The sequence below is a fragment of the Furipterus horrens genome, unplaced genomic scaffold (assembly GCF_987537825.1).
Source record: "Furipterus horrens unplaced genomic scaffold, mFurHor1.1.pri manual_scaffold_6, whole genome shotgun sequence".
Classification (NCBI taxonomy): domain Eukaryota; kingdom Metazoa; phylum Chordata; class Mammalia; order Chiroptera; family Furipteridae; genus Furipterus; species Furipterus horrens.
Window position 1 is genome coordinate 105436633 of NW_028327176.1, and position 12930 is coordinate 105449562.

The window sequence follows — 12930 nt, forward strand, 5'->3', positions numbered from 1 at the left end:
TTATTGAATTAGATTCAGTTCACAGTTCCCCCAAGGATAAGTGAACTGAGCTGGCTTTACAAGCATGGGACTTCCTTCTATTTTCTGTTCTCTCCTACCCATCCAACTGTTTTAACAGTCACCTTGTGTTAAGCAGGCATGGGAACATGCTTCAGATTGGCTGCCAATAACACACAAAATTAAATGGTACTTTAACTTGGTAGTAACAACACTGCTTGAATTTAAAAAGATTTTCTAGGTTGGAGGAAATCTGCTCAGGAATGAGAGGAAAAAAAATAAACATATCTTGGTCAGAAATACTAAAACATAAAACATTTTTCATAAAGACGATAAGAGAAAGAACACCTAAGTACCAGTGCACAGAACTGACAACATAATCCCTTTAGAATGTTGGCATTTTAATAAATAACTCCAGATTAATTCTTGGTTGGACTGAAATATCTGCCACATGAACAGTGGTTCTGTAATTCTGATAACCCAGAAATCCAGGCTTATTTTTTTCCCCTCACAGAATTTCCCTACTTGCTAATCTCCATTCCAAGGGCATAACAAACTTGTTACTAATGACTCTCTGGTAATCAGTCATTTCTTTCTGCCATAGATTATATATGTAGAAAAAGAACACAGCCCTACTTGGGGCTTTAGATAACTATTCTGACTGCCAATTTGGGCACTGGGATGCACTGTAAAGTACTGCTACAGGTTAGCTCCAAGGTTAAAGAAGTTTGAACAACTTCATTCTGGTATCATGGACATTTGAGGGAAATTTTAAACACTTTTGCCTTGTACAAAAATAAGATAAGGGAAGGAGATAAGCCCCACCTCCCACTCCTTGGTTGCTACCAGTTGAGTAAAAGGTACTATTTTAACCACTCCTGGACAAGGACATATTTTTAAAGCAGTAGAGAGTCACCTCAGTGACTGATCCTAAATGAACCATCTGCAGTCCTACTTCCCTGTCTTCACTTTGACCCTTTCTTCAAGGTCCAGATTAAATGTTACAAAGGTGCCCCTTATCCTCCTGAGCCTTCGCTGTCCGGACAACTCAGCATATAGCAACTTCAATTTTTATATGACTTAGATACTTATGTTTTCAGGTATGATGGGAACACACTTTGTACTTTCTCAATTAAAGCCCAAATCCAACTTGTCCTATGTGCACAATAATTATCTATGGGTGATACAATAAATGGGGCATTATGCCAGCTATTACAAAGTAAAAAGGAGGGGAAAGTGTGAAGCACTGACACATATGACCCCACACGGCAGCTTCCCAAATAAGTCCTATTTACAGAGGGCATTTCCTCAAAGAAAAGGTCCTCCATGCTAGTGATCTGGAACTTTTTTTTTTTTTTTTTAGATTTTATTTATTTTCTTTTCAGAGAGAGGGGAAGGAAGTGTGCAAGAGAAACATCAGTTGGTTGCCTCTCGCACACCCCCAACCAGGGACCTGGTCTGCAATCCAGGTATGTGCCCTGACTGCGAATCGTACCGGCAACCTTTCGGTTCAGAGGCCGGCACTCAATCCACTGAGCCACACCAGCCAGGGCATGATCTGGAACTCTTAACAAAGATGGTCTACTCCTGTTTGTTATATGATCAGTAAAGGCATGTTACAAGGTGTGAAGGAAACAAATACTGAAACAAAAACACATACATATGCATGCACACATACCTCTTAAACATTCAAAAAAATTTTCCTCACTCAGAGATGTATTTTTCTGCTTTTGGAAGGTAATTCATAAATATATGTGATCTAAGAATCTCAGACACATAATTTTTTCAGCAGTGGAAAGAGGCAGAGTAACATGATCATAGAATGTATTCTAGGAGAATTCTTACAGCTAAAGAATAGAATGTACCATCAAATTCAAAATTCTCCCTCCAGTTCTCAGCAGGGGGAATTAAGGGACCCCACACCCCAATTCACTTAACCAACAAGCATCTGGAGAGGGGTTTACTACAGAAAATTACCCTGGTAGAATTTTATTACCTTAAAGATGATGACTTAAATTTTCATTTGAAACAAGAACAAGTAGCAGCGATGATTTTGCTCGGGTTGAAGCACACTGTCATTTGGAAAAAAACAACGCTAATCCACACGTTGAATGCTCCTTGCTGGCGGATGAAGGCCAGCTTGCTGCAGATGGACTTAGAACTCTGCTCTGACAAACAGCCTACTGACAGTAACTAATTAATCCCCACAAGGATGCAGTGAGACAAGGTAAAAAATCCATCAAATGCAGGGAACAGGTCATCTCCATGAATTGTTTTATTTCTTTGCTCCCCAAACATCCTCAGAATCACTGCCCTTTACTCTACTAGTCATGGGAAAGGCAGCTGACTCACTAAATTAGAAGACCTTATGAGTACCCACTATATTGCTCATTAGGAAAAGGGCAGTCACAGGGATAGATATGACCTCTGCCCTCTTGAGAGGTAGAGCAGTAAAAGTAGTATGCAAAAGACACCTGTGGGTCAATCGCTCTGGGGTAGCAGGGGTTAGGAACATGCGCTCTGGAACCTGACAGTGGGTTCAAACCCCTGCTCCACAAACTGACTCTACGTGTAACAATCAGGCAAGTTACTGCACCTTTTCATGCCTTAATTTCCTCATCTGTAAAATAAGTAATTAAGTGCCTTCCTCAGGTGATTAAGTGAATTAATGTATGTAAAATACTCAGAGTAGTGCATGACACATAATAAATGCTGCAAACATACTCATCATTACAAAGATCTTTGGCATCGACGAACTTCACATTCAATGTTTATGAAAGAGATTTTGCTAAGCATAAATCCAAGTTCACGGCAAAATTCATGGGCAATGAAACCTGCCCGCATCCACACTTCACAGCTCTTCTCTTCTCTACTTTGGATGGAATCACATAATGATACTTGTGAATCAGGGATTTTTAAGAGTCACCAGATATATCCTTCCAGAACAGTGATTTTCAACCTTTTTCATCTCATGGCATACATAAACTAATTACTAAAATTCTGCAGCATACCAAAAAATATATTTTCTGCTGATCTGACCAAAAAAATAGATATAACTTTGATTCATTCATAGCAGATGGCTATTGATATCTTGGCTGATGTCATTTTTTATTTGACAATCTCACAGAAAAGAGGTCAGTGCTCTTGACTAGTCAGGAACTGCATGTTTAAAAAATTCTTGCAGCACGCCAGTTGAAAATCGCTGATCTAGAACATTAAGAGGATGCTGGTCAATGACTTCATTGTGAGTGGAGGAGAAGATCAGTATTCGTACCATCTTGAGGACAGAGCAGACGCCAGTCTGTACCTGATATGACTTTTTTGTACTCCCAGAGCCTAGCATAGTATAGTAACGTCCAATGAATTTATTCATTTACTGCTATTAGAGAGGTGGCTGAGTTGCCAAAGGTCACAGAGCTTGGGTGCAGCCAAAGTTTGAATCCAGATTTCCTACCCAATGACCTACCTTTCTTAAAATATCCCATATATGGCTTTTTGAGAAAGCATCTTCACATGGTTATTGTTAAGACGATGGTGACAATATATGTTAGCAGTGTTTGAGTTCATATAGCTTTAACCATGAGAATAAGACACAGAAATAACTTAATTTTAAATAACACTATTAAGGTAAAAAAGAACAAACACCAGTTGTATTCGCCTATGATGTTTGGTAATAGAAATCTCTGTAATTAAGACCTATAAGGGAAGACAGTGAAAAAAGGTGTAGCAACCCTTCCTGGCCTCATTTTAACATGCTCCTCATCACTTCCACTATATCTCAATCAGTGATAAAATCAAATGCTTATTTTATAAGTGTTATAATGATCAGTTATACTGTAATTATCTGCTCATTTGTTCACAATGCCCATTAAGCTCTAAGCTCTTCTAGGGCAAAACCTCTAATGTTACCATTTGTATCCCTACAGAGGCTGGATCCATGCCTTACGGAGTACTGATTACTGGTTGAAACCATGAATGAATGAGTGAAAGAATGCATGCCTTTAGTTCCATATCAATGGTTTCTCAAATCTGCCATTAACTCAAAATTACCTAGCACCTTAAAAAAACAGATTTCTAGAAATTCTGATCCAATAGCCTAGAGCCTGAGACATCTGTTTTTTTTTTTTTTTTTTTTTTAAAGTTCCTGGGTAATGCTGATGAGCAGCATTCTTTTGGAACCAATGCTGTACATACATTTCACTTTTGGACTCTAATACAATTCCCTGAAGCTCTTGAAGTTATATCACCCATATATTGATAGCACTACACTCAGAGTCTAGACTGGGATGGTGGGCAAGGGTAGAATATATTTCATTCCTACAATTTCGATTATAATCCCCTCCTTACTTTAACTCCACTATCGTTTCCTTTCAAACCATCTCTCAAGCTGAAATAAAACCCCATTAAGTTAGAGATCAGTTCCATCTGTCAAATACTGTGTACATAGTACATTGCACAAGTAACCAGGATGCATGAAGTAGTGTAAACTCTTTCTCCATTCTGGAACGTTGTTGGAAAGCATACCAGTGTCAGTAGGAGAGATCCCTTAACCTGTCATTTCCTAAACCAGGTGTTAGTTAGTGGTGGCCAAGCTTGCAAAAGCTCAGTGAGGGTGGGAAGCTGCTAATCCCCACCTGTAACCCCCAGCTGCTGTTCTTAGTACACAGGAATTTAGTAAGTTGTTTAGTCATATTGAACTGGGGTAGTGTGGGGTACCATCACGTGAGTGCCTGCCACCACCAGAAACCATGGCACATGCTTGGCCACAGCCAACTGTATGTACTGCTTAAAAGGAGACAAGGTGGACGATGGGAGGAACCTGGGCACTGGCTGAGATACGCTCTGGCTCAGGCCCCGTTATTGTCAGTCCTAAACTGAGCCACTTTCTATTAACTTCTTGATCCGAACTAGAGGATCAAGGTTTCAAGTTAATTTGGTATCTGGGGAAGGCAGCCTGTAGGATGGTCACCAATGGTCCTCTCCTGAACTGAACTGGGGCTGTTGGAGCAACCACCAGAATGCAGCAAAAAGGATGGTGCGTCACTTCCGGGATTAGGTTATAAGACAGTGACTTTCATTTTGGTCAGGCAGTATGTTTCTCTGGTTCTCAAATCATGAGCTCTGGGGGGAGCCAGCTGCCATGCTGTGAGCAGTCCTCTGGGGAAGCAGGTCCTCTGCATGAACACCTGGGTGAGCTTGGAAGCAGATTCTTTGGCCCCTATTAGCTTCAGACGACTTCAGCCACACCTGCAACCTCATCAAAGACCCCACCCCCGGCCCGGAGCCAGAACCACCTGGCAAAGCCTCTCTGCAGTTCCTGAGCCTCAGAACCCGTGTGAGATAATAAATGGTTACTGTTTTAAGCTGCTAAAATCTTGCAGTAATTTGTTACTCAGCAGCAGACAGAAGACTTAGAAACAAATGAGGTCAGTGGTATTGGAGAAAGAAGTTCTTAAAAGTCAACTTTTCTTCCTCTTGCTAGTTTCCCTTTTGGTTAATACACATAATCAAGGCACGGCCCTAAAAAATAAAAGCCCCCTTTTGATTTAATTGGAACCGAGAAGGAAATAAAAAGGCCTGTTATCTAAAGTATAGAATTTGGTTATGAAAACAATACAAGGGGGTTGACATTTTTACCTATTGCATGCCTAACTTTTCAAAGACTCAATAAAGAATTATCCTTATTTTATAGATGAGGAAACTAAAGTTCAGAGATGTTAAGTAACTAGGTCAAACAACAAATAAACAGACCCATTTTGTTAACTGCAGGTTTATATGACTTAGGATGACCATCCACCCCAATTTACTGGAACTTGGGAGTTTCCCAGCACGCAAAGATCAGGGAAAAAAATCAGGAAAAATCCCAGGGACACTGGTTACCCTATATGTGCAAACAGTGTGCTCTTTGGAAAGCAATACACAGTTGCTGTTGTTTTTAACCACACAGTTCTTTATTTTTGCACTGGCGTTGTGTATTAAACACTCTTGGCCACCCTCAGGATACTTCTACATTGCAATAAACAGTGCAATTTTAGCAGCCGGAAACAAGGAGCATAGGAAGTCCCCACCTCCCTTCTCATGTATTTTAACCACGTGCACTCTTTCTAGGTAGTGCTGACCCCCTCAGGTGCTGGGTGAGAGACAGGGCTGGGGCAGGGCCGGAGGGGGGTTGGTGGGAGGGGGGGGTCTGAGCATGTTTGCTTGCCCCACACGGTTAAATTTTTAAAAGTACATTTTAAAGCTATCATTTTGGCAGTTTCTAATCTGTAATGAATTTTGAAATGTCACTGACGAAAGTGAAAACCACAAGTCTTCCTAGTCTTTATCTCCCAGTATCCGAGAAAAACAGTTTTGGGGAGGCGTAGGTACACGCTCTTTGCCTCTTTGCACAACTGTAAGAAGGATGACAACTAACCTCAAAACAAAAATCACCCAGAACTGCCAGAAAATTGAACTGTATGGAAGTCCAACAACCAAAGATTTAAAGACGCCATATTCATCCAGATGGTAGGAGGGGCAGAGATGAGGAGCCGGGGCTGAGAGGACACGGTGTGGCAGTGGTGAGTTGGTGGCACGGCTGCCAGCAGAATGGGCAGTCCCACATTCATGTGTGGTGGATAAAAATTGGAAGGGATACCTTGGCAGCAAGCAATCCTGGGCCAGACTGCTCAGCCCAGGGTTCCAGCGCTGGGAAAAAAAAGCCTCATAACTTCTAGCTGTAAAAACCAGTGGGGGTTGGAATGGTGAAAGAAACTGCTGATCTCTTAGGAGAGTCTGCTTAAAGGGCCTGCAAGGTCCTAGAAGGTATGCAAACCCACCCACTCTGGGAACGACAGCCAGGGCAACAGCAAGAGGGGTGCCAGTTGCATATGGGAAGAGGGTGAAGTGACTGAAAAAGGGGTGAGTTCTGAGCAAGCCTCCAGCAGCCAGGCAGTGGCACTGTCCCCTCTTTGACTTCTCCCCAACATACAGAGCCACAAATCGGTGAAGTGGGCTGCCCCACCCTGGTGATTACCTAAGTCTCCACCCCATACAACTTAGCAGGTGTGCTAAGAGAGCAAGTCAAGGCAGCTCTATCTAGAACAAACACAGGGAGGCTGCTAAATTGAGGAGACAAAGAAATATGGTCCAAATGAAAGAACAGAACAAAACTCCAGAAAAAGAACTAAACAAAACTGAGATAGCCAACCTATCAGAAGTAGAGGTTCAAGTCAGTCGTGATAAGGATGCTCAGAGAACTCACTGAGTACAGCAAACACATAGGGAAGAAGTGAAGGCTACATTAAGTGAAATAAAGAAAAATCCACAGAGAACCAACAGTGAAGGGAAGGAAGCTGGGGTTCAAATCAATGATTTGGAACAAAAGTAAGGAATAAACATTCAATCAGAACAGAATGAAGAAATAAGAATTTAAAAAAACGAAAGAATAAGAAGACTCTAGGACATCTTCAAAAGTGCCAATATCCAACTCACAGGGATGCCAGAAGGAGGAGAGGAAGAAATTGAAAACTTATTTGAAAAAATAATGAAATAAAAAATTCCCTAACTTGGCAAAGGAAATAGACATACAAGTCCAGGAAGCAAGTCCCAAACAAGTTGGACCCAAAGAGGACCACACCAAGACATATCATAATTAAAATGCCAAAGGTTAAAGATAAAGAGAGAATCTTAAAAGCAGCAAGAGAAAAGCAGAGAGTTATCTACAAAGGAGTTCCCATAAGACTATCAGCTTATTTTTCAAAAGAAACTTTGCAGGCAAGAAGGGACTGGCAAGAAGTATTCAAAGTGATGAAAAGCAAGGACCTACAACCAAGATTACTCTACCCAGCAAAGCTATCATTGAGAATGGAAGGGCAGATAACGTGCTTCCCAGACAAGGTTAAGCTAAAGGAGTTCATCATCACCAAGCCATTATTATACGAAATGTTAAAGGGACTTATTTAAGAAAAAGAAGATCAAAACTATGAACATTAAAATGACAACAAACTCACAACTACCAACAACTGAATCTAAAAAAACAAAAACAAAAACAATCTAAGCAAAAAACTAGAACAGGAACGGAATGACAGATATGAAGATAATTTGGAGGGTTATCAGCTGAAAGGGGGAAGGGGGAGAATTGGGGAAAAGGTACAGGGATTAAGAAGCATAATTTTTAGGTACAAAGTAGGCAGGAGCCCTGACTGGTGTGGCAGTGGATTGAGCACATGCCTGCGAACTAACTGTACATGCCTGGGTTGCAGGCCAGGTCCCCAATTGGGGTGTGCGAGAGGCAAATGATCGATGTTTCTCTCCCTCCTTTCCCCTCTCTGAAAATAAATAAATAAAATCTTTAAAAATAAAAAGAATAGTATAGGAAATGGAGAAGCCAAAAAGTTATATGCATGACCCTTGGACATGAACTAAGTGAGGCAACTGCTGGAGGGAAGAGGGTATTGGGTGGAGGCGGGCAAAGGGTGAAAAACTGGGACAAATGTATTAGCATAATCAATACAATTTACTTTTAAAAAGTTTTGTTTTTTTAAGAGGTAAAGCAATTGCTGTTGTTATGACACAAACTAGCATGAAAAAATTTCAATGTAAAAATTTCTGCAAACTTGTTTCAAAGCAGCAACCTAGTCACAAGCACAGACAGATACTCCCCAGGCCCTCCAGTGTGGGCCCTTCCAGCAGGGCTCGACTAGATGAGCTCCCGGCAGAACTGTGCACCGACTGAGGTGCTTGGGCGGGAGGGGTAGACAGGCTCACAACTGCTCCCTTTACAGCAGCCCAGAGGCAGCCAGCTAACTCTGCTGGGAACCTCCACATTAGCCGTGCATAAGTGGTTTTCACACCTGGTAGGTCAGGAGGACCAACTGTTACCAAGCTGGCACAGCCCAAACAGCTCTGGCCCTTTTCCCTTTAAAAAGATCCACACAACATTCACCAGGGTGGCTATAATCATCAGGACAGACAATAATGAATGCTGGCAAGGATATGAAGAAATTGGACTGGTCAAACATTGCTGGTGGGATTGTCAAATGGTACACGTGCTGTGGAGAATAGTTTGGTGGGTTCTCAAAAACTGAAATAGGGCTACCATGTGACCCAGCAATTCTACTCCTGTGTGTGTGTGTGTGTATGTTTAAAAGAGAAATGAAAACATATGTCCATGTAAAAACCTGCACACAAATATTCACAGAGACATTATTTCTAATAGCCAAAAAAATGGAAACAACTCAAATGCCCATCAACTGATGAATGAATAACCAAAATGTAATATATCCATATGACAGAATGTCATTCAGCCATAAAATGAAATGAAATACCAATACATGTTACAACATGGATAAACCTTAAAAATATTATGCTAAATAAAAGAAGTCAGTCACAACAAACACATATTGGATAATTCCATTTATATGAAATGTCCATGACAGGCTGATCCACACAAACACAAAGTACATTAGTGGTGCCAAGGGCTGGGGGGAGATGGGAAATAAGTGCTGACGTGTGTGGAATTTTTGAGGTAATGAGTATGTTCTGGAATTAGATCCATTTAAAAAAAATAAAAATAAACTTAAAAAATGGAAAGGTACTTTTAAAAAAGCTTTAAAATACTGCATACTTAAACCCACTTCTAGAAAATAAAAAGCATTAGGATTGACCTATAAGATTATCAGCAGTAGTATAAAAGCAGAAAAATGGGGAACGGGAAATCCTTAAATATCTATCTAAAAGTAACCTGATAAAATAAATCATGGTGCAGGCACATAATTAAATATTATGCCATCATTAAATTAAAGTTGTTGGGCATTTATTCCAGAGAAATGAAAACTTCCGTTCACACAAAAACTTGTACATGAATGTTCATAGCAGCTTTATCTGTAATAATCCCAAACCGGAAAAAACCAAGATGTCCATCATCTTGGTGAATGACTGAACAAATGAGTACATCCATACCATGGAACACTGCTCAGCAATAAAAAGGAACACACTACTGATAAACTTAATACCATGGATGGATCTCCAGAGAATTATGCAGAGTGGAAAAAAAAGCTTATCCATTTATATAACATAACATTTTTGAAAAGATAAAATTATAGAGATGGAGAAGAGATTAGTGTTTGCTAGGGTTAAAGATGGTATGAAGGCAGAAGGAAAGTGAATGTGGCTAAATAAGGGCACATGGGCTGACAGAACATTCTGTGTCTTGTATCTTGACTACAACAATGTCTGTATCCTGGCTGTGATACTGAACTGCAGTTCTGCAGAATGTTACCTACCACCGGGGGAAACTGAGTAAAGGATATTTGGGATCTCTGTATTATTTATTGCAGCTGCTTACAAATCTAGAATTGTCTCAAAACGAAAAGTTAAAATATTTTTTAAGATCTACAAAAGTGAGAAAAACAAACCAAGAAACAAGACTATGCTTTTGATTTTTTTGAATATTCAACTGCCACCCCACCCCCGCCCCAATGATACAAGGTTGCGATTTTTAGGCGTCTGTAAATACTAGTAAGGGAAGCAGGCTGGGGCTGGAAAGGAAGTCTGAACTCTGGCTCCATTCAAAACACCGACCCTTCCTTCACCTACAGGTTGGTGTTTTCACTTTTTTTCTTAGCAATCTAATTAGCTTCCCAGTAAACATTTATCCAGACCATTCAGGCAATGGGAAATACTGTTTTGATCCATCTGATGTTCTGAATTCACTTCAAGGGGTCACACACCTCACACAGGCCAGTCTTTCATAGAGTAAGAAAATCATTAAATATATCAAATAACACCTTCCTGAATAAAATTTAATCCTTGATGATTCAGAGATATTTCGTGATCTTGAAGGATTTCAGAATCAGAATTATGATTCCAAATCTTGTTTTACAGAACTGTGGATGAGCCAGCATAGATAACTGAGATAAATCTGTAATCTACTACATTTCTATGTTTTAAATCCTAAATTCCTGCTACCAGTTATTCCCTTACGACTTTACATTATCCTCATAAATGGAATGGAGAACACTTCAGATAAATATAGTGAGTTGTCGATTTGAAATTTAAAAAAAAAAATTTTATTTTTTATTATTTTTAGGGAGGGAGAGAAACCTCCATTGTGAGAGATATGCATCAATCCATTGCCTCTCACACACCCCTAACTTGGGGGTGGGAGGCTGGCCCGCAACCCAGGCATGTGCCCTGACCGGGTATCAGTTTGCAGGCCGGTGGCACAATCCACTGAGCCACACCAGCCAGAGTTAAAAAACCTTTTTAAATGAATTTAATGGGGTGACATTGGTTAATAGAAATTGTATAAGTTTCAGGTGTACAATTTTATAATATATCATCTGTATATTGTATTGTGTGTTCATAATGTGAGATATTTTTGACAATAAAAATATTGTTTTTTGCCCTGGCTGCTGTGGTTCAGTGGATTGAGTGTCAACCTGTGAACCTAGTGCCGCTGGTTCAATTCCCAGTCAGGGCACATGACTAGGTTGCACGTCAGGTCCCCAGTTGGGGGCGCGAGTGAGAGGCAGCCACACAGTGATGTTTCTCTCCCTCTCTTTCTCCTTTCCCCTCTCTCTAAAAATAAACAAACAAATTTTAAAAAATTGTTTTTTGCAATAATAAAAATAAAGGAAAAACAAAACAAGAAATTAAAATAAGCTTTTTGCAGTATGAAAAAAAACTGGTTTTATCCATCTTTTGAATCATTTTCTTGTCAATCCACTGGGGGAAAAAAAAACACACAGTGGTTTAAGAAGCACTTTGATAATGTAATAGAGTCCTATCATCATGTGATTCCACAGTTTGCTGGGGTGAGCACTGTGTCAGAGCCACACGGACTCAGCCGTGGGCCTTTTGCTGCTGTCAACAGGAAGGAGCCACTCCACTCCCATAGCTCTCCAGAGGACAGTGGACACTTTCCAGAAAAGGCTGAAATGACTTCTGTAACCCTCGCTGGAAATCCTCCAGCACGATTAAATCTCTTCCTAGCAATGCTTTTCTTCTTTTCACCAAGTGCTACTTTTAACAAATGTGCCACTGTGTTTAAAACCCCCTTGACAACTATTAAAAGTGAAATACTAAGAATTAGGCCCTAAGATGATTACATTTTAGTGGAAATGCAAGTATTTTAGTAAGTCATATTAATGTAACTGAATATTCTGACTGGCTAATAACAACATTTTTCCTTCATTTCAACTTTCCTCAAGTACCAATATTCAACTGTTAAGCTGTCATAAAAGCCATCTTGCTGTAACAAAATAAAGGGAAGCCATGATTCAATTAACATGAAGCCAAATTAGGTGCCTACCTATAGGCAGAATACCAAGGGAGAGTATTAACAGGTCCCAAAAGGAAAATGAAGGACATAGTTAAGGAGGGGGAAAAAATGCTATTTGTGTATAGACCTTGTAAAAACTCTTTCCTGGAGAAGTCAATCAGATGAAGATTTTAGGAAAAAAATTTAGGTTGTAAAATGGCATCTATCATTGTTTAACAACAACACACCTTTACTGAGCACCAAATGTGTTTAAGGTGCTAAGGCAGGTGGTAGAGATGGAGAATGTTGTCCTTTCCCTTAACCTCAGAAATCTAGCTGTCATCCAGCTGGAATCCACATTTTTAGCTGATTTCAAGGCACAGAAATGCAGCACAATTCCACAACAGCTAAACAGCAACCCCCACAAAGGCAAGGATATTTTATTGGTGGGAAAGGAAGACAGATACAAAATGATACATACTATCCTACTTCGATTTGGAAACGCTATCATACATGTTCTTATGCAGAACCAAATGAAAACAATTATATGAAGAAAAGTAATGTGATTACAGAAGCAATGACATGTTTAAAATGTATTAAGGTCTTTTCCATAATTTCTTCCCCTTCTATACAATATATGTCCCCAGACTGGAGAAGGGAGGGGAGAGTGTCTTAAGTCAGCTCAAGGC

The 12930-nt window shown here is 40.1% G+C and overlaps 1 protein-coding gene across 2 annotated transcripts in view; it reads right to left on the minus strand.

Annotated features, from left to right (window-relative positions):
* The window catches only part of ELOVL5 (ELOVL fatty acid elongase 5), an 80174-nt gene that overhangs the window by 38306 nt on the left and 28938 nt on the right, over window positions 1-12930 (minus strand). Inside the window, exon 1 of one of the 2 annotated variants that reach the window (XM_090282595.1) lies at window positions 1994-2119. The exons of the other annotated variant lie outside the window; for it this stretch is intronic. The gene's annotated coding sequence lies outside the window, so the exon portion shown is untranslated. Of the gene's footprint in view, window positions 1-1993; window positions 2120-12930 lie in introns of those variants that run through there. 2 annotated transcript variants of the gene reach the window in all.